A 14524-nucleotide genomic window follows, 5' to 3' on the forward strand; every position below is an offset into this window, starting at 1 on the left:
ATTTGCTGATTACTGCTAAAATTGCTGAAGGGTGTGGAAATGAAGGGCTGCTACAAATCGCAGTAATAAAAATGTATTTCTCACGAAAAAAATACTCAAACGATCTAATGACCATATTTCATTGAGAAAAATGGAATTCGGTAAACTTGGATCTTAAATAATAATCCGTAAAATACTGGACATTCCCCAGTTGTCATCAAAAACATTGTCAGAGAAGTAGGCGCAATCACAAATTGTAATTAAAATTCCAAATTTCAGGACAAAACGTTAAACCTAACAAATATGAGATGAATATTCATAGTTTTTTTATAATAATCATAGGCGCGTACGCAGACTTTTCTCAAGGGGGTTTACATTTTTTCCTTTCAAAATAACACTATAATCTCGGCTTGAGGGTGGTTAGAACCCCAAACCCCCCTTTTCGTACGCCAATGATAATAATTATCATGAAATAATTTATATTATGAAAACGCTGTGCATTCACGACTTTAGTAAATATTAGGTACAAATTCAAATAAGAATCGTTGAAAAAACGGGGCAAATGTTTTGCCCCGTTGAATTGCCCAAAAAAATTGTAACAACGAAAATTACAGGAATGTCCCGTAATACGGGACACAAGACGTCCATCACATCGCTTCATACATTTTACTTGTCCTTGTTTTCAGAAAGGTTAAGAAACACTGGTATTATTTATTAATTTATATTAGCTTCTACCGGTACACACACAACCACACACACAAATAGTTCTTAATTTTCGTCAGTAGTTCTTATTACCGAAGTAGATTTAAATATAAAACAGCACAATATACGTTGGTTACAATGGGAGTTATTATATAATGAACAGACTAATATCTAAATTGAATAATTTTGACCTTGAATTTTACTTCCGATCCCCTCAATATGGTGCAATTTTATAAATCTCCGAGTACGTAAATCTTCAGCAGCTCTTAAAAAATGACGGTGACAAGGAATCAAAGTATTGTACTTATGTAGCCGTATTTTGTACTGAATTTAAAAGATGCGCTTTCTAGAATATCAAAAAAATTGAGAAAAGAAATAAAATATTCAAATATACACCGGTTAAGTAGTAAAGTATACTGTATAATCTCATATTTTTCTAAATTACTTATTGATGTCTGAAGTCTTAGTTTTTTTTTTTTTTCACATTGAATTTAATTTAAAATTATACGTTCATACCTACCGGTAAATCGTTGTAAGTGTAGATGTAAATGTGTAAAATATGTAAATGTGTAAATGTGTGCAATATGTAAATGTGATGTAGTGTAAATGTGTGCCTTGCAATGTGAACGCATTGTTTCGTTTAGAGATCCATAACATCCTGCCAAGGGTTGCGGTGAGAACCCATTGACTCATGTTGAGTTTTCATTCATATATGATAACAGGAACAATTTTCACTGGACGAATAATTTTCGATACATTATTTAAATTGTTGTAAACATTTTATAGTTGCATGTGGCTACTCCGTTTTGTTATCAAAAAAATATATGTACAGGCAAATCTCATTAAGGTCAGCATTACACCATAAAAATTTTAGAAAATTCTTTTATGAAATTTGAAAAATGTTGATTATATTCTAGAAAATGCAACCAATCACAGTATTGGTTGCATTTTCCAAGTTTTATAAAAGGACTTTTATCAAATTTTTATGTTGTGATCCCGTTCTAATCCTGGGAGCCAAGTCGCCATGGCAACCGAAGTACCACTTTATTGGCACCTAAAATTTTCTATATCCGATGACTTTATTCGGGTCTTAGGGCAATGCAAAATTTTCGGTATTTTTGTGAAACCGTTTCTACCGACATCGGAGAAAGTCTCCGAGTTCCAGAAAAGCCTAAAAATTATTCTGGCAGTTCTCGAAAAAAAAATGTGTGGCTTCTAGAAAATTTGTCTGGTGCCTAATTTGTTTTTCAATTTGTCAGCTCTGCTTAATACGTATTAAATATTTTTCACATTGGACTTAGCCAAATCACTATTACGTCGGTTTATACGAAATATGATTAGTATGAAATATGTTTCATGTGTTTCCTCGACTTCGTGTTGACGAGGTTCCACTGTATTTTCATTTTTAATACCACGAGAGCGGCCGCACCTATCACGCTCCCTTCATGGCAGGAGCAGATCTGGGGAAGGGGTGTTCAACCCCCCTCCCCCAACAAAATGTGATAATTCATGAAACTTTTGGAACTTGAACATGATAATATTGCAACAACAAATTCAAGAAAACTTCGTCTAAAAAACGGGTAAAACCGGGACATTTTAAAAAAAGTCGGGATGGAGAAAAAAAACAGAAAAACGGGACTGTGTCACGGAAAATACGGGACAAAATGTGGGACATATGGGCACAAAATGTGGGACATGCTGAGACTTTTTAGCTAATTAGACTTTTTTAAACTTTTTTATCAGCTAATTACTATTATCCTTTTGATCCAGAATTTCTCGATAAACAAAATTACGAAGTGCTTGCAAATTTTTGGGACAGACAATTTTCTTTGCTTTTATTATCCATTCCTTAACCCAATGATGGGCAAACGTTTCCAGGCGCGAGTTAAAAAGCAAAAAGAAATAATTTTGGCGGGCCGGAACATACTTCGGCATTGATTCATAATTGGAATGAATTTTTATGCTTAAAAGGGAAGCGCCGCAAATTCTGCGGCGGGCGGGTTAGAATCTCTAAGCAGGCCGTAGTTGCCCATCACTACCTTAATCAAAGAACCATCACTGAAAGGCTTGGAATGATTCGCGAATATGTTGATGATTTCTTAATTGACTCTCACTGACGATTTATTTGGTTTCATAGTTTTTGAGATGAATATTCTTCATACTTTTAATTAAAAAAAAATTATTTATAAAGCTTTTATACTTCATTAAAAGAACGATATTTTTGGATCTTATTGGGATGTCGCGGGCCACCACCAGTTCCTTTGGGGGCCAGTTTAACACCCTTGCTGTACGTTGATCAAAATTGGCCCGTCAGAGTGATGCCGCGAAATGAAATGACTAAAGTAATACGTCGAGTAATTTACAAACCTATATAAATAATAATATCTATTATAACACACGAGTCCTTTTTATTTATATAGTACTTTAACAGTTCAGACATGGATTTTTCTAAAATCCAAGTAAAAATGGTAAAAGTTCGATCGTGCATTTAGCGCACGAAGAACACGAAGCAGCACTCTTTTAGACCTTGGAAGGTTGAAATAACTGACAATTTACAGGCTCGTGTCAATCGGCAATAGAATTAATTCGGCACTAAAAATCGAAAGAAATCCATGGACCACCGTGTGTAAGAAGATTCTGCTCCAAAGTTACCCACTAGTATAAGGGATTAGTCACTGGTCTCAAGGTCTTGGGGCTATTTCTGTATATAGCTCCCTTCTATACTTCTACCGTCATTTTTCACATTTTGATAGCCGGAAACTCATGGGTTTGAATTGTTTTTTTTCTTATGGATTACACTTACAAAGTATCTTAAAATGTAAGAAAAATAAACGGTTTTTTTTACGAGTAACGGTCAACGTGGAGTTAATGTTTGCTTGTTTTCGTCATTGCACTGACTCATTCTCTATTAGTTCAAGTGCCACACTTATGAGTTTAACAATAACGCTATACAAATACGAACAATTATAACGGAACTTGTATATAAAATTCCCATGAAAGATTTTTTTTATCCACAACAAATGGACTACAAAGGTATCTATAATGGTAGTCGTTATGGTCTTATATATATATATACAGTATAAATCAGTTTATCCAAAAAAGATTTACTGTGAAATAATTTTTGTCGATATAACTGCTGGTTTTTGTTAGTCAACTGATAGACCTGTTAGTCTTTCTGGTCAGTTGAATTTTTTTCTTTCTCTTCGGTTACGGAATCACAAGTTTTCCTATGGTAGAATAAGTTCCATGACCTTATGATCTGCTAATGGGCCAGTGAATCGATCTTGAGAAATACAGGTTCTCTGGCAGGTAAACATGAAGATGACTATCCATTTCAAGTCGTACCAGTGAGGAAAGAATAAAAATTGATTTCGATATGGGTGAATTCCATTTCTTTAATGAAGTCTCTTTTGCGTTTAATAAAGTGTTTTTTGGTGAAAACTGTTCAATCATCTTGTTTCTCTCTTTAATAACTAAAATAAAGAAATAAATAAAATATACGAGTAATGGATTGACTAAGTGCAACAAAGAAATACAGTGAAACCTATGTGTATATATAAGACGGAAACCTGGCTTTTTTTCGACGGAATCGAAAAATAATCCCTTCATTGATTAATGCATTTGTGTGCACCTTTATAGATGGAAAGCTGTCCAAAATGGATTATTATTTCAGCCTCTTGACGTTCCTTTTCATACAGGTTTCACTGAATCGTTCCTATGTAGAGGGTGTTTCACTGAGTAGTGACTAAAGAAATCGACAATAAAGTTAGCTTTATTTTATTGGAAGAAGAATAATACGTTTACTATAATACGAGGAAACAAAAGTTACTAATGGATGACATTTTACATATGATGGCCATTCACTGTCAAGACGTGATGATGAATGCATGCTTCAAAATGCTTTGATACTGAGGAAAGACCTTAAAGGATACTGTTCAACGGGATCTGAGTAAATTCTAGTTCGATAGCACGTAGAAAGGTCAGGAAGTGTTTTCCAGATGTTTGAAAGATTTTTCCAGACCTACGACGCACCATCGAACTATATATGAATTTCACAGATCCCATGAAATACAACCTCAAAGCATGTATTTGGTACCACGTCTTTCATGGATTAGTTGTTCTCAACCCGGGACCATATATGACCACAGTTTCGTTTGCGGTCCTGGGATATTCTAAGGGGGCCGCGGGTGTAAACCCAACGAAAGGGGAGCCACGACAGGTGGTGAAGGGGGTTACAAAGAGCTGTGAAGAGAGAGAGATGAAGCTTTCAAATGAAAATTTGGCGTGAAAAAGTGTGATTACTTTCAGAATAAAGCAGAGCTGTCCATATAACCAGACTATCTTAATATATCGGCCCATTCTGGCATAGCCCGGGGTCTCATATCCATAGGGGTTCCTACATGAGGAGATCTGGTTATATGATTTTCGAGTATATGTTGTATGCAAGTGGTTACTTCCAGCTAATTGTGGGCGCCAGAACATCACTTTGCTCGAGAACCCATGATGCTGATACGGTCATGCATAGAACCCCCACAAGAAGGAAGCTCACAGAACTCTAGCCCAGGGCAGGCACTGACCCAGGGTGATGTGCCAAGAGAGGTCATTTATCGTCCCTCCCGAGGCTCGTTGGATTGTCCCGTATTTTACACAGACTTATTTTTCCCATATAATTTGGTTGTTGGGAGGAATGGTGATACCCCCCTTTTGGATCCGTGCCAGGTCTAAGATTCATGATCTTATTTATAAAATTTTTGTTCATTATAAATTTAGTTTTGACGAAATTCCATCCAATAAGTAGAAAGGGTTTCGGTCCTGTATGCAGGTAGGGGGCTCTTAGGTAGGCTCTTAGTAGGCTCTTAGGCTCTTAGGGGGCTCAAGTAGGTATTAGCTCTTAATACCGGGGGGGGGGGGCACGAGAAGAGAAAATGGTCCAAAGGGGGCCATCGGCAAAAAAAGGAGTTGAGAAACACTACCAGAGATGACAGTCGATTTCTCTAACTGCTATAAAAACGCATTTTTTTTCTCTTCCAATAAAAGAAGTAAATTTATTTTATTATCTATTTCTTTTGTCATTACTCAGTAAAATACGCAGTACAATACGGGAAATTCATGTGCTAGGAAGAGTGTGTCTTATTTTCATCAAAAAAAGTCAATTGAATTTTCTTGAATTGCTGACAATTAAATGAAATAATCGCGTTACGGATTTCTCAAAGTGAAAGGACGAGAAAACCAAAAACAAAAAGAAGAAAAAAGCAGCCAAATTCTGATTTTGTTTGGCAAGCAAAACTACATCACGTTCGTGAATATGATTGATGAGTAATTCTATACAAAAAGAGGTAGAAAGACTTCCCGGTTTGAAATGCATGACGAATTTAATCCGACAACCGACTACCTAATCATGAACGAGTATTTCTCCGTTTGTCGCCAGAAAAATAAAAACCTCAAAGAAGCAAACTTTCACTTTTTAATCAGAATTATAGGGACTTATTCACTTTTTTCCCACGTCGATCTCACTAATGATACCATTAGCAATTCTTACGTGACTAGAATTTTAAATGACTGCCATTCTTTTATGGCCATTATGTGTATTATACATCATTACATATTCCAAGGCCGGTAACATTGTTCGCGATTCTTTTCTTGTGTTATTAAAGTACTCGACTAATTTCTTTTGAAGAAGGGTATAAGGAGAATGAACTGAGCTCGTCCATTATTTTGTTAAAGGGGGGAGATGTGCGCCACACAATTACAAAAGCTAAAGTTGACATATCAAGAAAATGTCCATCACGCTTTAGACACTTTTTACAGAACTCGAAGTGTATGCTGTGTATTCTTAACAATGTTTCGTAAATTTCACTTCGTTACAGCCAGTGTTACTAATTTGAGAGTTCTCTGACTAAATCGAGCGTTTTGAAAGGCCGTTTAATTGATAAAAGAGTTAACTAAAGCCAGAGCTTGACAAATCACAAAAATGTCTAGGCACCAGAAAAATTTTTTAGGAGACAAATATTTTTTTCAGAGAAAAACAGGCCCAAAAATAATATTTTTTCAAGTTTTCCAGGATATAGCAACCCTTTTCCGAGTTGATAGATACACTCATATGAATTTGAAAAATTTTGTGTTGTCCTGACTCTAATTTAGTGATCACAATAGAAAATTTTAGGTGCCAATCACAATTTTTTCGTCACCATGGTGACCTAGTGCCTGGGATTTGTCAACGCTGAACTAAGATACATAATTACTAAAATTAAACATTCGTATTTTCACAATAATTGTGATTGGTTTAATAAAAACTGATTCTGGTTGCTTAAATTATGGTTCTAGCTGTTTAAATTATGGTTCTAGTTGTTTAAATTATGGTTCTAGTTGTTTAAATTATGGTTCTAGTTGTTTAAATTATGGTTCTAGATTTTTAAATAATGATTCTATATTTTACAAGTATTCTAATTGGTAAATTTTTTTGTGCTGTTAGCAACACGGGTTTCCGCCTTCCAATACGTTCACCTATTATTCGCGTACAATCTGATTTTTGAACTGTTTTTTTACTCCCGGTCATAAGTGTTTCCTCCCCCCCCCCCTCCCACTCTTGTTTTTACATCCTTTTGACTCACCAACCACAAAGCCACAAATTCTATTAAAAATATCATTTTCACCACAAACCCTTCTCGCATATCCTTATGACGAATTCAACGACGTAACAGGAGTATGGCTCTGCTGTTTGGTAAATTACGAGATCAGTGTCTGGTTAGGAACAGTACCGAGTCTGTCTGTGAGATCTGAAACAATTTTGTTCTTGAATCTGCTGGTTTCTGATACTCAAGCCATAAGCGAACGTAATTCATGTCATACGAGTTGATTTATACGAACGGGAAACCAAATTTTAAGAAAAAGACAAGTGTTTTATATTCACCCATACAGGTTTCACTGAAAACACAAAGATTTTAGCACTTATATAGAATAGTTTTCTAGGGTATTTTTTTTACCTCCTTGCTTTGCTTGATGGATAAAAAAAAAGTTTGGAGAGAGAAAATGTCTGGTTTTCTTCTTGGTTTAGGAATTTAATCTTATTTTATCTTTTCACTCGTCAAGTTAACCAGTGTCTCACGAAATACGACGGTAGCTACAAGAAAAAAAAAATTCGAGCGGTAGGGTCAAGTGCAGTAGTTTATTTTCCAGCATCAGATTTCAATGAAGAGGAGAGGGAAGATGATAGGGCACTATTCTTCTCCAAAACACTGCGTAACATTAAACTTCCGTTCACTATTTTTCACAAATTCAAGAAATTAAGACTCGGCAAATTGATTTGACGCTACAGAAACCTTTACACGTGATATCTATTCTTCTAAAAACGATTTGATACTGATACATTGTTTGTCTCCGGCAGGCTTTCGTTGGAATCACGATACAATCTAACGTTAGCAATTGTGCAAATTAGTGGAAATTTTCTCTCTCTCTCTCTCTCTCTCTGTGCCTTCTAAATTTAATTCTATTGAACACGAAGGTTTTATATCAGACGCGTCACTTCTTTAAGAGTTTGCTTCTGAAATTAGTATTCAGACAAGTTGTAAAGTACTCAGTATATACACTTAAATGAAGATAGAAAATTAGACATAAAATGAAGAAAATCTTTTCTAATCGTTTTAAATACGAAATAAAGGCAAGTGAAAAAAAAGACTTTATCATTAAAGATACATGATGATAAACTTTGAAGACAGACTTGATCAAGAAAAAAAGACAAATGTAATTGAGAATAATTTTATTGGAATTTTGCACATGCGCACACGCTAAAACATTTATCACAGCTACTAACGGACAATGGGCTGACTGGACAATGGTCATTAATACATTTCGCCAAGTCTAATATTCGCATTTTTTTCGTAATAAAAACCGTATTATAACAGCATCGTCGTATATTAATGTTAAGTGATTCTTTTTGGTAACATATCAACGAATATCTACAAAGAACAGGAAAACTATAATTAAATAAAAATATTTTTCGATTCACAGGATAAAGATTCAGAAGAGAAAAAAAAAGTTATAGCTCAACATGCAAACAGTAAAATACTGTCGAAACATTTTAATTCCAAAATTCTAATAAAAGGAAACGAAGAAAAAAGAATTTTTTGGAATTTTATATAAATTTCGGTTTTTTTCTTTTTTTTTTTTTTTGTAAATACTTCGGAACCAAAATGAAGATGGTAAAAGTTTTGTTACGAAATAAATCAAGCGAGTCTTAGACTGTAAACGATTTTCGTTCATAGGTAAGAAAATTGGTGATTACTTATCGGTAATCTTTAGTATCGATCTATAAGCTTGTATCCTTTTGAAGTTTCGTCACAATCGCTTTTGATGTATGAGGATATTTAAATCAAGCGAGGAAGAGATATAAAGTATTATTATCATCATATCTTTTTATTTTCAACAGTGGAGAAAACGTTGAAGTTTTCCTGATTTTTGATCTAATATAGCGTGTCACCAGAGAAAAATATTCGTCGTCGTTTGCGCTTGGATGGATGAACAGTTGTCCAGCTGCTAGGTTCACTGACTAATATGATACGCGAATGAGTCAACAAGTATTAAAAGGAAAATATAATAAGAAAGTCAACTCGCACACTCTTCTACGAGGAAAATGCGTTTTTTTGGCATTCGGCATTCATTTTTTTCCCCCCAAAATGAAATGTTTGGTGGCTTTTATTCATAAGCCGGTATTACACTATAAAAGTTTGATAAAAGATTTTTTACAAAACTTCAAAAGAACAACCAATAAATCTGTTGGTTACATTCGCTCGAATGTTTATAACGTTTATAGTGTAATGCCGGCCGTAGGAAAAATGCTTCAAAAACTTTGATACAGTATTTGTCGGCTCTCTGGTTCCCCCACACTATAAGCCCCTATACAATATTTATTATTATTTTTATGTATGAGCATCATGACATTGATATGGAAAATCCTTGAAAATCGGGGAAATCAAAACCATACATATATTTTTCAAAAATTCTTGTATGACTTGCTGAAGAGGATAAGACCGGGATTACACTATAAAATTTTTAGAAAAGTTCTTTTATAAAACTTAAAAATTCATCCAATAAGCCTATCGGCTACATTCAAGCGAATATAACTAATAAGCTTATTGGCTGTTTTTTTTTTCAAGCCTTTGCAAAAGATCTTTTATCAAACTTTTATAGTATAATACCGGCCTAATAGATTTTAATGTGATGGCACAATTTATTTTATTGTGCCATCAAATAAAATTTATGTCATATATATATATACTGCATAGCTCTAATCGGGGGCGTACGCAGGATCAAAACCTTTGGGAGGGGCGCAACTTGTTTGGGGAGAGGGGCGAGAAATCTCTTCCCGAAAAATTTTGAATCACGCCAATTTTTATAATACTTGAAAAATGCAACCATAAGCGCATCGGACTTACTGTTGTTTTGTTATCAAAGAGTTTTATCAAAGAGCTTTTACAAAATGTTTGTAGTGTAATCTCAGCCTTACAAACCTTCAACATCCATTTTAAATGAACAGAAATTGATTAAGGCCGGTATTACAGTATAAAAGTTTTGTAAATGCTCTTTGATAAAACTTGAAAAACCAAAACAACCAATAAGCCTATTGGGTACATTCGCTCGAATTTAACCGATGCGCTTATTGTTTGCATTTTTCAAGTTTTACCAAAGATCTTTTACAAAACTTTTATTGTGTAATTCCAACCTAAGATAGCATGTAAAGGTATTTTCTTTCGATATTTTAACTGTTTTTACAAAAATATTTAAAATAATTTTTAATTTCTGATCGTTTTCAAGGCATAGTGCCCCACCATCCCTGCGTACTTCTTTGGCTCTAACGAGTTGTTGATTAAATATTTACCTTTCTGATGATTATACAACTTTAATGAAACACTATTTTTTATGGGTGTTTTTGAGCAAAATTATTATATTACATAAGCAGCAGCAATACCGTGAATAAGTTTTTTGTTTAGTCCGAGTTTTTTTTTTCATGCGTCTTCTCCGCGTGTGATCTCGTATAATCGATGTATGCTACGTAAAATCACATTTAATGTACAATTATTATGAAAGGCGAGGCACACACAGTCGCTAATAGTGACGATAATGATGCTGGTGTTCATATCAGCGAATATTTTCCTTTTTTTTTCGAGGGAAATAACATCATTATGGTCTCTGGTAACGACCGTTGTTCGCTTTGTTGCGATAACCTAACTCAGCATTTTTCTATTCAGCAGCATAAGCACTTCGTGCAGTGGACATCGTACGAGCTGAATTATAAAACGCCTGATGAGTCTATGATGTCAAATTGAGTCATTATTAGACTACTCTCCGATAAGGTCTTCTCGCTTTTTTTTTAGCATTTTCATCATCCCACGCCATTTATGTCAAACTGGGTATTCGTAATAACAAAATGGATTGATATTCTTATAGTCTATACACTATATATAAAATACTTTATTGTGCATGAAGAAAGTCAATCAGAAGAACTTTTTTTAATTAGACAAAACACGACAAATTGTACAAAAGACAAAAACAGCAACATAAATAATACATAAAATACATAGATAAGTTACATTCACTTTGTGACCCCAAGGTACCATGGAGTCCTTCCAGTAGGTCTATAAAAATAATGACTTCTGTAACTTCCACGAAGATTCTGGTGAGATTATTCAAATATCATATCGTGAGAATAGGCGTTTGCAAAATAATCTAAAAAATGTATTAAATAGACGGATTTTTTCCCCCATTTCAGGAAAATTTGTTAAATCTTTTGCAATGAGTTGTGCGTTGTTTTTGCGGTTCACTTTATCTCTTGGTTATACTGTATTCTAAACTACTATTGGATTTTCGATCAATAAAAATTATACATATTTGTGGAACAGCTGGACTGGACTTATGAAACACAGTTCTTCTGACTGTGAATTCTAATTCATATTATTCTTTTCTTTTACATTATTAACCACATTCTACCTACTGTCCAGTATTAGGCAGCAGTAATACTGAGAAAAATGGATATCATGATTGTTAATTGGTTACGTTGATTGTGATACGATGAGGTTTATGGCGTTCCTTCGACATCAAAACTTCAATGAAAAAAATTGTTTTCATTTCCTTTTTTTATCAATGGTTTTCTGTTGTTTTTGACAGATTTACGAATAAAAATATATTTAAAGCTATCAATTAAGGTTCGAGTAAAGTGGATATTTAAGTCATTCTCGTTTCTAATGACCGGACCAAAACTTATGGCTTAATCATATCGAATCTTAGTTTTTATCGGTATTGCTTCAGAAATTGCTAAATTTAGGATAATAGATAACAACCAAATTTCACAAAATAAGCACAGCAGGATGAAAAATGTCATAGATGAAAAAACTATTTCAATATATTTATAAGTCTAACTTACATTAGCCCTTTTCATGACAAAATTCCACTTTCACGTATCTTTGTTTTTATTTCCACATGCAAATTCGTTAGAAAATACATGACAATCGTTCATTTTCTACTCTCCAAATAGTTTAAATAAAAATCACTTGTATGTGTGTGACAATTATTTGAAATTAAATAAGATGATTCTCATTAATCATTTTAAGCTTTTTCTCAATTTCTTTAAAATTTTGTTTAAAAAATATCAGAAAAAACAAAATAACGAATGAACAGCATTAATGTAAACCTTTTCAAATTGTTTTTTCAAAATCACAAGTGCCCCGAGAGAGAAACTTATTCCGAAAAATGCATTTCTTTAGACAGCGAAGAATAGTTTTTAAATCCTCTGCTGATTGCTCCGATAGAATCATAATTACGTTGTTAGCTATTAAACGATTGTACATAAATACAACATATTAAATTGAAATGCAGCTTGATTGATTCATTTAGGCAATTTAAAAGAAACCTTTCTCATCTCTTTTCCCGAAAAGAAATATTTAACGAAACGCGAATTATCAGATCGATTGCTTAAGAACTCTTTGGTCGAGAAGTTTGCCTCTCATTTTTCAGCAGATTTTATCGGTCAGCTACGATAGTTTAACGAAATGGCAGATGAAATCCCTATTATTACGCGTTTGGATCTCGGAGTTGATACATTGTAAACAAATCTGGAGCTGAGTATAAACTGTCGACAGTTAAAATTGATGAACTTGGTAAACGAGTGTCTGTCTTCTAGAATAAAGTGAAAAAACTTGTAAAATAAAAATTCTCATGCTGTCAGTAGTTAGAACATTTATAGAACTCATTCTAAATCTAAAGATTAAGATTCAATGATATACGTTGAGTATGTTTTAAAAAAGTACCATTCATTTGATCAATATGTGGTGCCTCAGTAATTTAATGCACGTGAGTGCTAAGTTGACTGGGACCAACGGGTCCATACCTCTTTTCGGAATTCAAAAAAATACATATTCAGTATATATATATATATATAGCAGGTGATTAGTGCAAAAACACTCAGCTGCCGGGTAGGTTTCTCCTCCAGACGTTAATTAATCAATTGAAATAGTTGAATTCCTCGTCACGTGATTTATACCGGGAACGGTTGGGGGGTTAGTAAATAAAGTTTGATTTGTGCTCTATTAATTCTTTTGAAATAACGTTGACTCGAATGGAGATTTTAGTCTCTCTGAAACATTCAAAATAGAATTTTGCAGTTAATCATAAAGTTTGTTTTTAAAGCTGAATTTTGGTAAAATATATCATTATGGATATTGAAAATTAAAATTTATTTTAGTGTGTATTTATAGTTTTATTTTAGTCTGTATTTTTCTTTTCGTGATAATTGCTCTTATTTTGGGTTGCTATATTTTAGTTGATATCCATATTTTTTATTGTGGCATCTCTTTTCATCTACCTCGTTGGGTTTTTTTGCCTGTTGTGGCCGAGGTGCTGTGTGGCCTCTGTATGTTTTTCTTGTACTCTTTACTTGTATATGTAAAGAGAAGAAAGTTAAGTTTCTTTTTTGTCTCTAATATAGACTCGTCGTCATCATTTCCAAATAATATTGAACCAAATAAAAAAAACCGGATTTTCGGAATTTTCAGTTCGAATTTTGAGACTACGTAATACAAAATATTTTTGTTGGAAAAACAACGCAAACCATTTCTATTCTGATACTGGTAGTCATTTTCCTAAAAAATATTTAAAGCTGCTGAAGCTGACTTTGCTAAAACGGGGATCTACAGACCGTTTGCACAAATGTTTGCTAGAGTTGCTTAGACTTCTCCAGGCCGGCTCTTTATTTAATCTGTACATATAGGGTGAAAAAAAAAAAGAAAAATCTGAAGAGAGACTTTCCAAGACTCAATGGCTTTCTTTTATGAATTTCATATCTCCATTTCAAATGCTGAGAATGCTTCTTGAAAGCTCTTTATGAATGCTCTTTATAGTGAGAAAAATTTATTATATACATCAGTTGCATAAATTACGGTAATTTAAAACGCAAGCAGTTCTCGACGATTTGATTTTTTTTAAATTAACAATATTTTCACGTTTTTTAATAAAATAATACAGAGACAAGGAATTTTGTTATTTCCTTAACCTTCAGCGTGCTCCCATCATCCAGGGATGATGAGCATAGCAATGTGCTCCATCATCTTAGAATGGTCTTGATTTTTTTTTCCAAAGAAATTTTTAAATATGAAGTTCTTACAGTGGCGTATGGATGGCGTACGCATATATATTCTAGTTGTTTTGTTTTATTTCTCTATTTTCTGACAGGTTTGCTTGTACTATGTGGAACGATTTTGTGCATTGTTGAGTGCCTGCCTTCCCCCAATCACTATTTTGTTGGTGATTGTGGGTTGAACCCAGATTCTCTGTTTTTATCACACTTTTTTTTTCG

General features: G+C 33.8%; 1 protein-coding gene across 1 annotated transcript in view; it reads left to right on the top strand.

Annotated features, from left to right (window-relative positions):
• The window catches only part of LOC149085522 (integrin alpha-9-like), a 166884-nt gene that overhangs the window by 650 nt on the left and 151710 nt on the right, over positions 1-14524 (top strand). The gene's annotated exons all lie outside the window — the stretch shown is intronic.

This window comes from Pholcus phalangioides, unplaced genomic scaffold (assembly GCF_987345545.1).
Source record: "Pholcus phalangioides strain wild (caught in Gottingen) unplaced genomic scaffold, Ppha-v1.0 ptg000007l_1, whole genome shotgun sequence".
NCBI classification, from domain to species: domain Eukaryota; kingdom Metazoa; phylum Arthropoda; class Arachnida; order Araneae; family Pholcidae; genus Pholcus; species Pholcus phalangioides.